At 42.3% G+C, this 15471-nt stretch overlaps 1 pseudogene; it reads right to left on the bottom strand.

Annotated features, from left to right (window-relative positions):
* Nucleotides 1–7848: 7848 nt before the first annotated feature.
* LOC102840076 lies at nucleotides 7849–15158 on the bottom strand (annotated as a pseudogene).
* Between the last annotated feature and the right edge of the window lie 313 nt (nucleotides 15159–15471).

Raw genomic sequence — 15471 nt, 5'->3', positions numbered from 1 at the left:
AACCTGGACATTGGCTACCCAAAATGAGGGGAGGGATACAAAGGCAAGAAGTGACTGGCTTACAAGCTTTCAAGAGGGAACCTAGATCCAGAGGGCATGGAGGAAGGTAGAGTCTCCAGTGAATAGTATCCAGCCTGTCCAGGAAGGGCTGATGAAATGAAATACAGATGGGTCTCTTGTGATGCAATAGTGAATAATTGTTATCAGGACTGATTGTGAGGGTTGGAAATCTAAAGGTGGACATTTTATAGCAAGGAGGGGAATGACTAACTTTTCAGTCTAGGAGCGAAGGACCTTAGGACCACCAATGGAGAAAAGCGGAGAGCGGGATCCTACCCAGAGAAGCAGTGAGGCCTGAGATGGAGGCAGAGAAGACGACGTCAAGAGATGGTGTGACTGGGGACCTGGGATCCGGAGAGGCAAAGGGACTGAGGACTCTGGTGGGGGGGGGGGTGCAGGCTTACAGGGTACACCCTTTGGTTGGGTGATGATGCATGGATGGGATGGTAACTATGCCAATGAAAGGATAGATGATAGAATGAATGTAAAACTAATGTTTTCCCATGTAGACTATCACACAATTCACAATAAAACATTTATTTAAAAAAAAGAAACCAGTGACAGCAGAGACGGTGTGACAGCAGTGACAGCAGAGGCCAGAGCATGGAGAGGCCATGGACAGCTCTAGGCTCACGGACTGAGTAAGGCTGTGTGCCTGCAGCAGGAGTCTGGCTTGCAGACTGTGCCCTTTGGAAATGTAAGTGAATATATTTTTTGGGAAGGGGGTTGTATGTATTCATCAAATATTTTTGTTTTGTGTATTTGTAAAATATAAGATATAAATGGGAGCCACAGGGAGGAAATAGATAACTGATGTTGCAGGGAGGGGAATTATAATCATTGAAATGAAATAAAGTATATAAATTGTTGAATGTAAAAAAAAAAAAAAAACTAGTTGAAGTATCTGAGGAGCAGGAGGGAACTATTTGAAGAGGTGACATTTAAGTGGCACATGAATTAGAATGACCAGATTCCAAAGGTTAAAAAGTGGTACTGTAATCACATGTAAAGGAGCTCTGGTAGCATAGTGGTTATGAATTGGGCTGTGAACCGCAAGGTCAGCAGTTCGAAACTACCAGCTGTTCTGCAGGACAAAGATGAGGCTTTCTGCTCCCGTAAAGATTTACAGCCTCGGAAACCCTGCACAGGGTCTCTATGAGTCGGAACCAACTCCATGGCTCATAACCAACAAACCAACCAATCAGATGTAAACAACGTATTACATTACACAAACCTGCTGCACAAGACCTTTTTAAAGTGTTGAAGAGCAAATTTTCAATAACCCCATATGCATGCGAAAGCTGGACAGTGAATAAGGAAAACCGTGGAAGACTTGATGCTTTTGAGTTATAGTGTTGGAGAATATTGAAAGTGCCATGGACTGCCAAAAGAACCAACAGATCTGTGTTGGAAGAAATGCAGCCAGAGTGCTCCTTGGACGCCAGGATGGCCAAACTTCATATCTCATACTTCGGAGATATTGTCTGGAGGGACCAGTCACTGGGAAGGATATCATGTTTGGTAGGGTGGAGGGTCAGAGAGAAAGAGGAAGACCCCCAGCGAGATGGATTGGCAAAGTGGCAGCATCAATGGACTCAAGCGTGGCAACAATAGTGAGGTTGGCCCAGGATTGGGCAGTGTTTTGTTCTGTTGTGCAGAGGGTTGCTATGAGTCGGTGCCAACTTGATGGCACCTAACAACAACAATCAGATGGAGTAACTGGTGTAAAAGACAAAAGCCTGGGAAAATCTTGACATCTTGGAAAAGTTAAAAAAACAAACAAAAAAAAGTATCAAGAGTTTGTCTAACATGAGGCTGTTACCAATCATCTGAAGTGATTCATATAAACCCATTAGCACCGGCCCCATCCTTATGCAGACCCATCAGGAAAGAGTAATTTGGTTGTAGCTTACAAAGATTACGGCAAGAAGAAACATTAAGTTGTTCGCTGCATGATGAGCCTCAGCCCGGCTCTTCTAGTCACTGTCCCTTTCATGTGTGCTGAATTCACTTTCGCCATTTTAACTGTAAGCACACCTGTGAAAGCTTGCAAAGTCAGTTGCTCTAGTCCTTTATCTCTCCTCATTTTAGATGTCCAATTTCTATATTGCCTATCCCTATCAACCCAGTGGCATCCTGGTGTAGCGCTGTAGGATAAGCACTGGAATGCTAACCTAAAAAAATTAGTGGTTCAAGTCCACCAGCTACTTCTTGTAAACCTTATACAGGGTTGCTATGAGTTGGAATTGACTCAATGGCACTTTACAACAACAATAAATTGACCCAGTAGGACTCCTGATGTGTTGCTGTACGACAAGCATTAGACTATGAACCACAAGATTGGTGGTTCAAACCCACCAATTGCTCTTCAGAAACCCTATACAGGGTCACTATGAGTCAGAACTGACAATGACACTTAACAACACTCTGAGGACAGAAGCATGTTCCTTCATCTGAAGAGTCTTCCATTCATTCCACATGGAACTAAGACCAATTGAGAGAAAGCCATCATAATTGCAGCATTTACACTAGCTCAGAGTGTCACACATCTTTTTCTTCATTTGTTCAGGTTTTGGTCAATTCAGGCCTAATCATGCAAGCTGGGTCAAATGGGTTTCCAGCTGCACTTTAAACAAGTTGGCCCCTTTTTTCTCTCAGCCCTCGCCTAGGTTGTTGCCCATAGTCTCAGGATCCCACACAAGTCCTGAACTTCAGAACACCGAGCTCTTTCTCTCCTCTCAGTTGTTTCTTCATTGCTGCATTCTCACCCACTTCCACTCACGAAGTGCACCTAGGTAGTCACCAGTAAGCAGTCTAGGTTGTCTACTCACCAGCTCCCTCTCACCTTCAGTTCTACAATGTGGTTCTCAGTAATGGCCACAGGTATTTCCTGCCTGGATGCATCCAACAGCAAACTGCTTGCTGAGAATTTAAAAAGTCAAATTGGCTCCCTCCACCCCGACCCTGCTTCATGTCTTTCCTTCACAGGCAAATCTCCTGTTCAGCAGTTCTGAACAGGATTCTCAGGGTTCCACTTAAGTCCCCATACTCTACAAAGGTTTAAAACAAAGACTGTTTCTTCTGGGCAATTTCTAACTCCCCTATTAGCATATCAATCAAATTTAGGCTGAAGGAAGGCTCACAAGCCGTTATCAAAATACCCAATAACTATCCTATCACACATGTGCATATGGTCTTGGGCCTCTGGCTGGCAAAATGGATCAAGTAGGTTCTGGACCCGGCTAGTCATCTTGTTTAACCAGCCAGCCTTTTGCCCCAGGTGGCTCCAGTAACAGAATCGTATCTCTTACAGTCAACAAACAATTGCCAAAGTAACCGCCATAACAATCAAAAGTTTTACTTCCCAAACAAGTCAAGCTGAGTGCCTTGAGGCAGGAGGCTGGCTTTAAGAGTGGGGTTCCCTTTGGACATTTGTCAACAGCACTACAAGAGCTCTGTACATTTGCCTGAGCAGGGCTGAGGATGAAGGGCTGCATGGCTGAGAGGCCGAGGGTGAGAGGCATTCCTGATGAATGTCAGAGGAAAGGCTCTGCTGACCAGAGAACTGCTGTATCCTGAGTTGTTTCTGACCCTGTTAACTTCCTTACTAAATCACATAATTGTGAGTACTGACCGAGCTGTGTGTGACCACTGCAGTGGACTGCTGAGGAAGCAGAAAGTATAGTGCCATGGAGGAATGGTTGGGGACATAATAAGATACAGAGAGGTGGAAGAAAGCATGGCTCACCTTGGTTTCATAAAAATCAAGTCTTGGGCTGGCGGTTCTTCCTCTTTTCCCTGGTGAAGTTGGAGGAGGTCAAAGACTGCCTCTACTCCACTGTTTGCACTCGGACAGAACAGAATTGGACTTCTGTTGTGGCGCTGTAGGATAAGCACTCGACTGAGAACCACAAGTTTGGCGGTTCAAACCCACCAGCTGCTCCTCATAACATGGTCATTATGGGTCGAAATCAACTCAGCAGCACTTAACAATGCCAGAATCATCAGTCAAGGAGGGCAGGGCAAGGTTTGGGTGAGGGTCTCTTTGATGTGAAAATGTGTTTTTACAGCTTTCCATGAGGAACGTCAAGAGTTGATGTGGAGAGAATGATGAGTAAGTTGGCGGCCACCAGTTCACTGGATAGTTCAGATCCCAGATCCACTCTGGTTTCCACACTAAGAAGAAAGTACTGGCTGGGGTCATAGAGACTTGGGTAGTAAGGAACTGCAGGCACTTCCTGAAGCTGAGACCCGAGGAGAAACTCTGCAGTTCATTCTGCACACGATGTGATTAAGCCTTGGGTACATCCCAGGCTGGTAGGGGTAATGGAGTCCCAGACACATGGGACTGGTCTAATTGAGATTGCTTCAGGACCCCCACAAACGTCCTCTGATGCTAACGCCAAAAAGAAATGTGCTACATTCTACCACAAAGCAGATTCCAAATAGCAGCAGCAGCTGTTAAGTATACATTGCTGGTGGGAATACAAAACGGCATAACTCCTTGAAAAAGCAAACCACCAGTTTCTTATATATACCTTTCATATGACACCAATTCTATTCCGTGGGAAATGAAATGTTATGCCCAGAATTCGGGGTCCCCAAAGACCACCCAGGAGCCGTGTACCGATGCAAATACATAAGGGAAGTTTATTCAAGCTCGAGCCAGGTCTCTAACCTTATCTGACGCATCGGAATAGGGAAAGAGCCCTGAATTCATTGTCTGCAGGGTTTTTATAGAGTTTTCAAACAGCTCAGGTTTCTCAGCTTTACAATCTTTGGATTGGTTAACAATTGGCAAACTATGAGATGTTACAGTTTAATTGGTCAGGACTGGTGATCTTTGTTCTTAGGCTAGGGTAAAGGAAAACATCTGGCCTCTGGCCTTGAGCTGCCTGGCTATTTATACATATATCATTTTCTTGGAGCTAGAGGACGTGTTCAGGCTAATGTACAGAATGGAGACTGACCGTGTCTCTGGAGGGACTAAAAACTGAGGCCTTGTCTATTTAAAATGCTTTCCTGAGCCTGACTAGAGTTTAGTCAAGCAGTCTCTAGGTAGGTAAAATCAGTTTGGTCCTTACAGAAACTTTTCTGTTTATATGAAACCCACACAGAAATGTTTTTATCGGATTTAGTCATAGCAACTGGAAACCCAAATGTCCTCCAAATAGTGACTACACCAACTGTGATATGTATATACGCTGCTACAAAGAGCCCTGGTAGCATAGTGGTTATGAACCGGGCTGCAAACCTCAAGGTGAGCAGTTCGAAACTACCAGCTGCTCCGCAGAAGAAAGATGAGGCTTTCTGCTCCCGTAAAGATTTACAGCCTCGGAAACCCTGTGCAGGGTCGCTATGGGTCGGAACTGACTCCACGACACATAACAACAACAACAACAACAACACATGAATTACCATGGATGGTCCCTAATACATTACGCTAAGTGAAAAGAGGCAGCATCAAAAAACTACACAGTCCATGGTACTTACAAGGACAGCTGCCAGGACTTCATGGTCAGTGAGAGGTCTGACTAAAAAGCAGCAGCAAGTGAGAATTTGGGTGGAAGATGGGGACTGCACTGTACTTTCATTGTGCTAGTGATCATAAACTGAATGCATCTGTCAGTACATTCCAAAAGCGATCTGTTGATGTGTTGTTTAAAAAATAAAGTTAAGACTTTTTTAAATCAAGAGTAATTATTGAAAAAAAAAAGGGGGGGGGGCAGCGGCTGAAGGAGAAACACACTATCTTTGGGGAAATGGTTCACGTTAATGTTCTAAGATATATTGTCTCTTCAGACTGGTTTGTCAGCATTTATAAAAACTCCAGTTATATTTGAATGTTTTACAAACTGTCATCCTCGTGTACTCACGTTTATGCCTGCCTTTCATATATTACGCTATGACTTTCATATATTAAGCTATGACTTTCATATATTATGCTATGACTGCACCTCTGTGGTCTAAATTTTTCTGGGAAGGTGGGAAGTGGCAGTTCAGTATTTGGAAGTGTACTAAGGGACTTATCTAACAACTCCATTTTGGAGTAGAGTGAATTTCATGGTTTCTTCCATTATTACACCCTATGGTGCCCAGGGATTTCCTGATGAGGATTCTACAAGAGACACTTCGGGGTCAAGGGGAGGTCTGGTTTGAAGGCTTCTGCTCCCTGCAGTCAGCATTTCCCAGATCCCTTCCATGAGAATTCAGTGGTAACTCTTAGCTCAGCATGTGGCAGAATAAAGCTGGATAAACCTCCAAGCCTATCAGTCCCATGGCTGTATCTCCACTAACATAGGCACCCTACCTATCCTTTCATCTGCGTTCCCTAGGCCTGTATTGTATGCGCACATAGACAGTCACCTCCAAAAAAGCCCAGCAATGGCAGCCTCAGGACTCTTGGATGGGCAGAATTACCAAAAATCAGAAATCCTCCCCCCTCCGCCCCCAACCCCCAAAACCCTTTGCCAGTGCTGACCAGACACTATGCTGAAAGTAGGTCAGGCTGGGACTCTATGTGGGTCCACCATCACCTTGGGTCTTCATAATTAACAGTCCTTCCTTGCAAACTGTGTTTCCCACACCAAACTGTAGTGAGAGGCACTTTCTACAATTTGGGTTAAAACTCTGTGCAATGTGCTCATCAGTAAACTAGGGATCATGAGAGTAACTGAAGAGAATAAATAAGATGTAATACAAAACATGCCCAACCTAACATTAAACGTACACTACATTCACGATTTAATTGAAAACATTAGTTTGCACACAAGGAATAACAAAAGAAACCAAAAATACCAAGAGTGCTGCAAGTCTAAGTGATTTTTGCTTTTTTATACACTTTTCAGTTAAAATAAAATTTACATAAAAGAACAAACTGCTTTATATACAGGGGGAAAAATTTTTAAAACTTGAGTTAATAATAAGAAAACAAACCTCAAATCATCCATGTATTGATGAGACTTTCTAATTAGCAAACTTTTTATACAAATGAATCAAAATACAAACATTACTTACCTAAAATCAAACCCAATTACTGAAAGAGTATTACAGTGGTATTCATTATCGTAATGTTTTCATCAGAAACTAAAAATTGGAAATCATTGCACATGCGGGTAAGACACTGGAAGATTCCACATTTTGTTGCTGTGATAAGAGTCATCTCCTGGTATAAATATCCTTGTGCATGAAAGGGCATCAGTGTGAAATGACAGCTGCTATTCCTGGGTCCCTTATACTGACATGAACTCCAGTGTGAGGTCTCACATGTTCAGTTAGGTTGTTTAGGAAAGCTTTCCATATGAGGGAATCCAAATGTGAAAGTATGGCACAAAACCACATCTCTTACATTCGTTACACTGCCATCTGTTCTTCGCTATGTGTCTTCAGGTTTGAGAAAAGATGACAGATGAAAGTTATCCAATATCAAACGTACATTGTTTCTATCCAATGTATCTACGCAGACGTGTCCCAAAGGATGAGAGGCAGCTGAAGACTTTCCACATTCTTTACCTTCATAAGGACTCTCTCGGCTGTTACTCAGCAGGTTTACAGAGGGAGGGAAAATAAAGACTTCTTCACATTCCTTACATTCAAGATGTTTATCTCCAGTGTGAACTGTTAAGCAAATACTGAGATGTGTACACTAAAGGTTTTCCACATTCATCACTTCTTTATTCATGGTGATTTCTTATGTTTAGTGAGGGATGAGAAATGACAAAAGGCGTTCCCACATTACTTACATTCATTAGTCCTCTCTGCACTGTATGATTAATGAGGGATGAGAAACTAAAAGACTTTTCCACATTATTTACGCTCATAAGGCCACTGTTGACTGTGAGTTCTTGTGTGTATCGTGAGGGAGGAGGACTGACTGAAGGCTTTCCCACACTGTTTACATTCATAAGGCCTCTGTCCATTGTGAGTTCTTGTATGTGTAGTGAGGTGAGAGGCCTGACTGAAGGCTTTCCCACATTCCTTACATTCATAAGGCCTCTCTCCACTGTGGGTTCTCTTATGGGTTGTGAGGTGTGAGGAACGACTGAAGGCTTTCCCACATTCCTTACACTGATAAGGCCTCTCTCCACTGTGAGATCGGATATGTCTATTGAGTGCTGAAGAGTGACGAAAATCTTTCCCACATTCCTTACATTCATAAGGTCTCTCTCCACTGTGAGTTCTTAAATGCCGAGTGAGGGCTGAGGAACAACTTAAGGCTTTCCTACATTCCTTGCATTCAAATGGTCTCTTTCCACTATGAGTTCTTATGTGTAGAGTGAGCAATGAGAAGAAACTGAAGGCTTTCCCACATTCCTTACATTCATAGGCCTGCTCTCCAGTGTGAGTTCTTATATGTCTAGTGAGGGATGAGAAATGACTAAAGGCTTTTCTACATTCCTTACATTCATAAGGCTTAGCTTTGCTATGATATTTTTTATGTATGGTAACTAATGAAGATCGAGTATAGGTCTTCCAATATTCTTTATTTTCATGTTTATGACTTTCCAAGTGTGTCTGAAAGGATGAATAACTACAAAAATCTTCCCCACAATTGTTACATTCATAGGGTTTCTCTTTAGTGAGTGTTGTCACAGGATTCTTACGATCAATGAAGCCTTTCCCATAAACCTTACATTTATGTGGTTTTTCTCCAGGAAGAGCTCTCACAGAAGTGCTTAGCTGAGAGGGGCAACTGCAGGCTTCTCCACACTTCTTATACTGATAGGAACTGCACCCAGTGTGAGCTCTGAGATGCTGCTCAAGTAAGGAACGATGGTTAGGAAATTTTGCACATTCATAGCATTCAAAAGGATTTACTTCAGTTGGAGTTCTTCTGATTACAGTAATATGTGCAATCCTGCTGAAGACTTTTCCACGCTGACGGCCTTCATTCTTTTCAGTGAGGCTCTGTTCCAAATGTCTTCTATTAAAAATAGGCAGCAGGCCATTATAAAATCATCTGTCAACATTTAACCATCGTCATACACAGTCAATGTGTACATTTTTTGCAATGAGTTGTCTCTGTTACCTGGGTGAAATCATCCAGCAGAGATACTACCATTGCTTTCAGAGTACTTCTAACACAAGAGACTTTCTGATAACTGAGTACAAGTGAAAAATGTTTCAAATATGTGACTCACGTTTATGAAAATAATTGTTTTGTGCAAATAATCCAAACACAATTTCAGAGCTAATTATACATGTATGTGAAAGGGCTTCAAAAAGTTCATGGGAAAATGGGATTGAAAAAGAGAATGGAATGTTCCCATGAACTTTCTGCACATAAATATATACATGTGTATATACATACACAAGGCGCCATGGTAGCGTAGTGGTTACAAATCGGGCTGTGAACCTTAAGGTCAGCAGTTAGAAACTACCAGCTGCTCCGCGGGAGAAAGATGAAGCTTTCTGCTCCCGTAAAGATTTACAGCCTCAGAAACCCTGTACAGGGTCGCTATGGGTCAGAACTGACTTGATGGCACTTAACAACATACACATACACACAGAGAGATTTGTGGGAGGACTGGTTGGTGACATTTTTTGCCCCTTATCCTATCGGCTAGTGCACTAGCAGGACCCTGCTACAGATAGCTGCATGATAACCAAAAGCACTCAAGCTTTCCACTTCGTATCTCCCACAGCCATCCCACTGAGTTTCCATTGTTGTTCAGTGCCGGCGAGTCAGTTCTGACTCACAGTGACCCTGTATAGGGTTTCTGAGGAGCAGCTAATGAGTCTGAACCACTGACCTTGCAGTCCAGTGCTTTATCATATAGTGAGTACCACAGCAGTACTCACACCTAATGTCTCAAAAGGATCAACTATTGTTTACTCTGTGAAAACTCCCTCATCCACCCTAATCATGGTGGTGTCCCAGGTCCACATTCTCTCTCTTTCTACCCACAATAGCCACACATGTGCCATGGTCTACAATCATGCCATGTATTCCTGGGAACTGTAAGAAAGTTCTTAGCTTCTATTCGGGTATCTTGTGGCTGAAACATGACTTTTCAACCAGAGCAAAAATAACCTGGACTATGGAGGACTGTTCCCTGTCCTTGACCCACTCCCTTCCCCAACCCCCTCAGGTGACAGCTGGACTGAAATCAATCCCACACGGGACACCTGAGGCCTCTCCTCTGAGGCAGTGCTCTTGTGTGTGATAGATACTCACCTCACATGTGTCCCCTGGATTTTGTGCTGCTCTTCAATGCCATGCACCTTGTAGATTTCTCCTAACATGGAGGACCACGTATCATTCTTCATGAACTGCATGATTATTTGTTCACTGGATAACTTTACTCCATCATGAAAGTTCTGAGAAACTGATCCAATGATTCAAAGTGAGGGTCAAAATATGAAACAAAAAGGGACTAAATTACTAGGAGGGAAAGCAGCTGTGAGCAAAGGAAGGCTTTTGTGCATTAGGTTCTTTCATGTTTGGCAGTCGTCGTCAGAAATGTACTAGGAAACACTTCCATGAGGACTGACAGTGACAGTGACAAGATCAGGATGTAGCTAGGAGAGCAAAGTAGAAAGATGTTAGACAAGCGTACATGTAACATGAAGAGGAAAGGAGGAAGGTCTTTCTCCATGAACAGGATGTGAGGAAATTGATGACAGTCAGGAAAATGCTCTGAGGAATCCGTGAACTTTAGTCTCCTTAACCCAAAAAAGAATTTCTCGAATTTAATTATTCAAATCTAGTTCTCCCTATTCAGCACCGCTCCTTTCTGGTGCTCCCCACACAGTGGTGCTGGAAGGGTGCTATCTCTACCCTCCTCACATAGCTCTCGTGCCTCTCTGAGAGAACACATGGGTGTAGCTGGCACTGCGCTCTTGGAGAAAGAATTATCATGAGGGAAGGCAGTAAACAACAATGAACCATTTCCTGACATTGAGTTAATGCTTTGGTCTTCAGGGTTTCTGGAGATGGGCACCTGAGACTTCGTTTGCAGGAAAATATTTGATATAATAAGAGTAAAGTTCTTTACAAAATCCCCAAACACAAGTCTCTGTGTGCCCCAAAGTGACCTGGAAACCAGGGTTCACACGTACCACATTTTAAGAGTCTCAATGCTTTTAACCAGAAGAGCAATTAAAAGTCAGTTTAACACATAAAGTTTCATGTTCATGAAGCCAGGATATATGAACTCCATAAAGCAAAAGATGACATGTCTTCTTTAGTAGTATTCCTCAGCCAAAATACTGGAGCAAGGTCAATAAGTGTGTGTGTTCACTGAATGAGTACATTTACAAGGATGCCACCCTTACCTACTGAGGCCAGGTTCCTGAAGGTTTCCATCATCACATCCCTGTAGAGTTTCCTTTGGGCAAATTCCAGCAACGCCCACTCTTCCTGGGTAAAGACCACGGCCACATCCTCAACGACCACCGAATCCTAAAACATCCCACACATTCTGGATCAGCAAGCAAATGTACATGTGCAAAAGGCAGGATGTGCAAAAGGCAGGAGGAGGCTGATGGTCCTTCCTAAAACATCCCACACATTCTGGATCAGCAAGCAAACGTACATGTGCAAAAGGCAGGATGTGCAAAAGGCAGGAGGAGGCTGATGGTCCTGGAGAGCTGAGGATTCATGGGAATTTGACACAAGGGACTGGGCAGTGTTTTGTTCTGTTGTGCATAGAGTTGCTATGAGTCGGGAGCAACTCAACAGCACCTAACAACAATAACAACTATGTTTTTAAAAGGTCTACTCTCGGGCACAGTCAACAGCCCTTCCATCTGCTGTCTACATTCATGTCCTCACTTCTCCCATCCTGAAATGCCTTCCAACACACTGAAATCATCTCTCCACAGTTTGAACCCAATTCAAGTCTCACACTCCTCTCTATGATCTAGAATAGTTAGAACTCATAGCATGTTGTTGTTGTTATGTGCCGTGGAGTCAGTTCTGACTCATAGTGACCCTGCATAGGGTTTCCAAGGCTATAAATCTTTACGGGAGCAGAAAGCCTTATCTTTCTCCCGCAGAACAGCTGGTAGTTTAAAACTGCTGACTTTGAGGTTAGCAGCCCGGCTTGTATGGTTATGCTACCAGAGCTCCTTAATCTACAATATACTAGTGATTAAATGTTCTATTTACTGAGCAAGTAAGGACAAGCCCCTCCTGATAATATGTCCGAAGTCTGAGAGATGAAGTCTAGGCATCCTGTCATCTAAGGAGCATTCTAGCTGAACATCTTCCAACAAAGATTTGTTTGTTCTTTTGGGAATCCATAGTACTTTGAATACTCTCCTCCAACACCATAACACAAATGCATCAATTCTTCTATGGTCTTCTTTATTCACTGTTTAACTTTCACATACATATATACATGGCTACTGAAAATACTATGGTTTGGGTCAAGCATACCTTAGTCCTCAAACTGACATCTTTGCTCTTAAACACTTTAAAGAGGTCTTGAGCAGCAAATTTGCCTAATGTAATACATCGTTTAATTTTTTGACTGCTGCTTCCTTGAAAATGCTGTTTGGTGATCCTAGCAATATGAAGTCTTTGACAACTTCCATCTTTTCTCTATTTATCATGATGCTATTTATGGATTCAGTGGTGAAGATTTTTGTTTTCTTTACATGGTGTGCAACACACAACAAAGGATGTGGTCTTTGGAATGTATGGAGCATAAATCTAGGAAAAGTGGAAGTTGTCAAAAATGAAATGGAATACATAAACATCAATATCCTAGGTGTTACTGAGCTGAAATGGACTGGCAATGGCCATTGTGAAACTAGCAATCACATGGTTTACTATGCTAGGAAAGACAAATTGAAGAGCGATGGTGTTACAGTCATCATCATCAAAAAGAACATTTCAACATCTGTCTTGAAGTATAATGCTGTCTGAGCTAGCATAACAACCATAAGCTTACAAGGAAGATCATTTCATACAATTATTATCCAAATTTATGCACCAAACACTAGGACCAATGATGATGAAACTGAAGAACTCTATCACTTCATCAATTTGAAATTGATCAAACATGCAGTGAAGATGTACTGATAATTTCTGGTGATTGAATGCAAAGGTTAGAAACAAAGAGGAAGGATCAGTAGTTGGAAAATATGGCCTTGGTGATAGAAACAATGGGGGAGATCGCATGACATAATTTTGCAAGACCAATGATTTCCTCATTGCAAATACCATTTTAAAATGTAACAGATGACTACACAACTGGACTTCACCAGCTGGAATACACAGATATCAAACTGACTACATCTGTGGATTGAGATGATGGAAAATCTCCATATCATCACCCAAAACCAGGCTAGGGGCAGACTGTGGAACTGACCAATTGCTCATATGCAAGTTTAGGCTGAAGCTGAAGAAAATGAAAACAAGTCCATCAGAGCCAAAATATGATCTTGAACATATCCTACCTTAATTTAGAGATCATCTGAAAAACAGATTTGGTGTATTAGACACTAAAGACTAAAGACCAGGAGAGTTGTGGGATGACATTAAGAACATCATACAGGAAGAAAGCAAAAGGTCATTCATTAAGAAGATGAGAAATAAGGAAAAGACCAAAATGGATATCAGAAGAGACCCTTAAATTTGCTCTTCAGCATAGAGATGCTAATGCAAATGGAAGCAATAAGGTAAAAGAGCTGAAGAGGAAATTTCAAAGGTCAGCTCGAGAAGACAAAGTCAAATATTATAACGAAATGTGCAAATACCTGGAGTTAGGAAACCAAAAGGGAAGAACACATTCAACATTTCTCAAGCTTTGAGAACTGAATTAAGATTCAAGCCTTGGCTTGCAGTACTGAGGATTCTATGGGCAAAATATTCAATGATACAGAAAGCATAAAAAGAAGCTGGAAGGAATAAACAGAGTTGCTGTACCAAAAATAAATGGTTGATGTTCAACTATTTCAGGAAGTAGCAGATAAGCAAGAGCCAAAGATATTGAAGGAAGAAGTCCAAGGTGCACTGAAGGAACTGGCAAAGAACGAAGATCCAGGAATTGATGGAACACAAATTGAAATCTTTCGACAAACTGATGCAGCACTGAAGGCACACACTCATGTATGCCAAGAAACTTGGAAAACAGGTAATTGGCCAACTGCCCATTCCAGAGAGGTGATCCAATGGAATACAGAAATCATTGAACAATATCATTAATATCACATGCAAGTAAAAGTTTGCTAAAGATAATTCAATTTGATGAACTTGACCTGCACCTATGGATTGCAGTAGTCCCAAGACTATTTTCCTCTGTCTTCTTTAGCCCACGCATAGCTCCCTGTGTCTTCACCGATCTTCATCATTCCTCTGCCACCCTCCCTCTTCTTGTACACTGTCCTCCCCTTCAGCTGGGCTAACATGTGTCTGTTCTCCAGCCAGTCACTTCCTCTCCTGTCCTTACCACCCCTGATAACCATCAAAGTATGCTGCTTTAATATGAAAACCTTTTCTGAAGTTTTAGAAATAATGGTCTCATACAATATTTGTGCTTTAGTGATCGACTAATTTCCCTCAGCATAGTGTCCCAAGTTCATCCATGTTATGAGGTGTTCCACAGATTCACTGTTATCCTTTAAGGATGCACAGTATTCCAGTGTGTGCATGCACCAAAATGTGTTTCTCTGTTCTTCCCGTGATGGGCATTTAGGCTGTCTCCATCGTTTTGTAACTGTGACTAGTGCTACATTGGTATGCCGGTATCTGCAGCTATCCTGGCTCTTATTTCTTGTGGATATATCACAAACTTTTAAGAAAACTGAAAACCATACTTTTGAGAAAAAGGCCAGGAAAGCTGCACCAAGAAATTTTTTCCCATCATGATAATACATCCGCTCATTCTTTGAGGGCGCAAGGGTGGTCCTATGATAATTTCATTGAGAAACCTTATCCTATCTACCCTACACCCTTGATCTTGCCCCTTCAGACAGCCTTTTGTTCCCAATACTCAAATAATATTGAAAAGGAACCCGATTTAAGACCTGTGAGGATGCCAAAAGTACTGTTTTGATGTGGTGTGCACTGAAAACCATACCCTTCTTCGGGAAGAGTTGGAGAGAGAGAACAATGCCTTCAGAAGTGTATAGATGTTGACGGAGGTCATGGTAAGAAACAATAGCTTCACATTTTGCTATTTTTCTTTAATAAAGATCCCTACGATTTTTAGTATTACTGTATGACTTCTCCTCCATACTTCATTGTACCACTGCAGAAAAATGAAAAGAAGAATACTGGAAGTACCACGGGCTGCCAGAACAACAAACAGATGTGTGTGGGAAGAAGCACAGCCAGAATGCTCTCAGAGCCAGGACGACGAGACTCACCTCTCATACTCTAGACATGTGATCAGGTGGGACCAGACCCTGAAGAAGAGACCTCCAAAGACATGGATTGGCACACTGACAGCAACAATGAGT

The sequence above is a fragment of the Chrysochloris asiatica genome, unplaced genomic scaffold, assembly GCF_000296735.1.
Source record: "Chrysochloris asiatica unplaced genomic scaffold, ChrAsi1.0 scaffold00530, whole genome shotgun sequence".
NCBI classification, from domain to species: Eukaryota; Metazoa; Chordata; class Mammalia; order Afrosoricida; family Chrysochloridae; genus Chrysochloris; species Chrysochloris asiatica.
The sequence above is the reverse complement of the archived record's forward strand: the minus strand, read 5'-3'. Positions and strand labels throughout refer to the sequence as shown.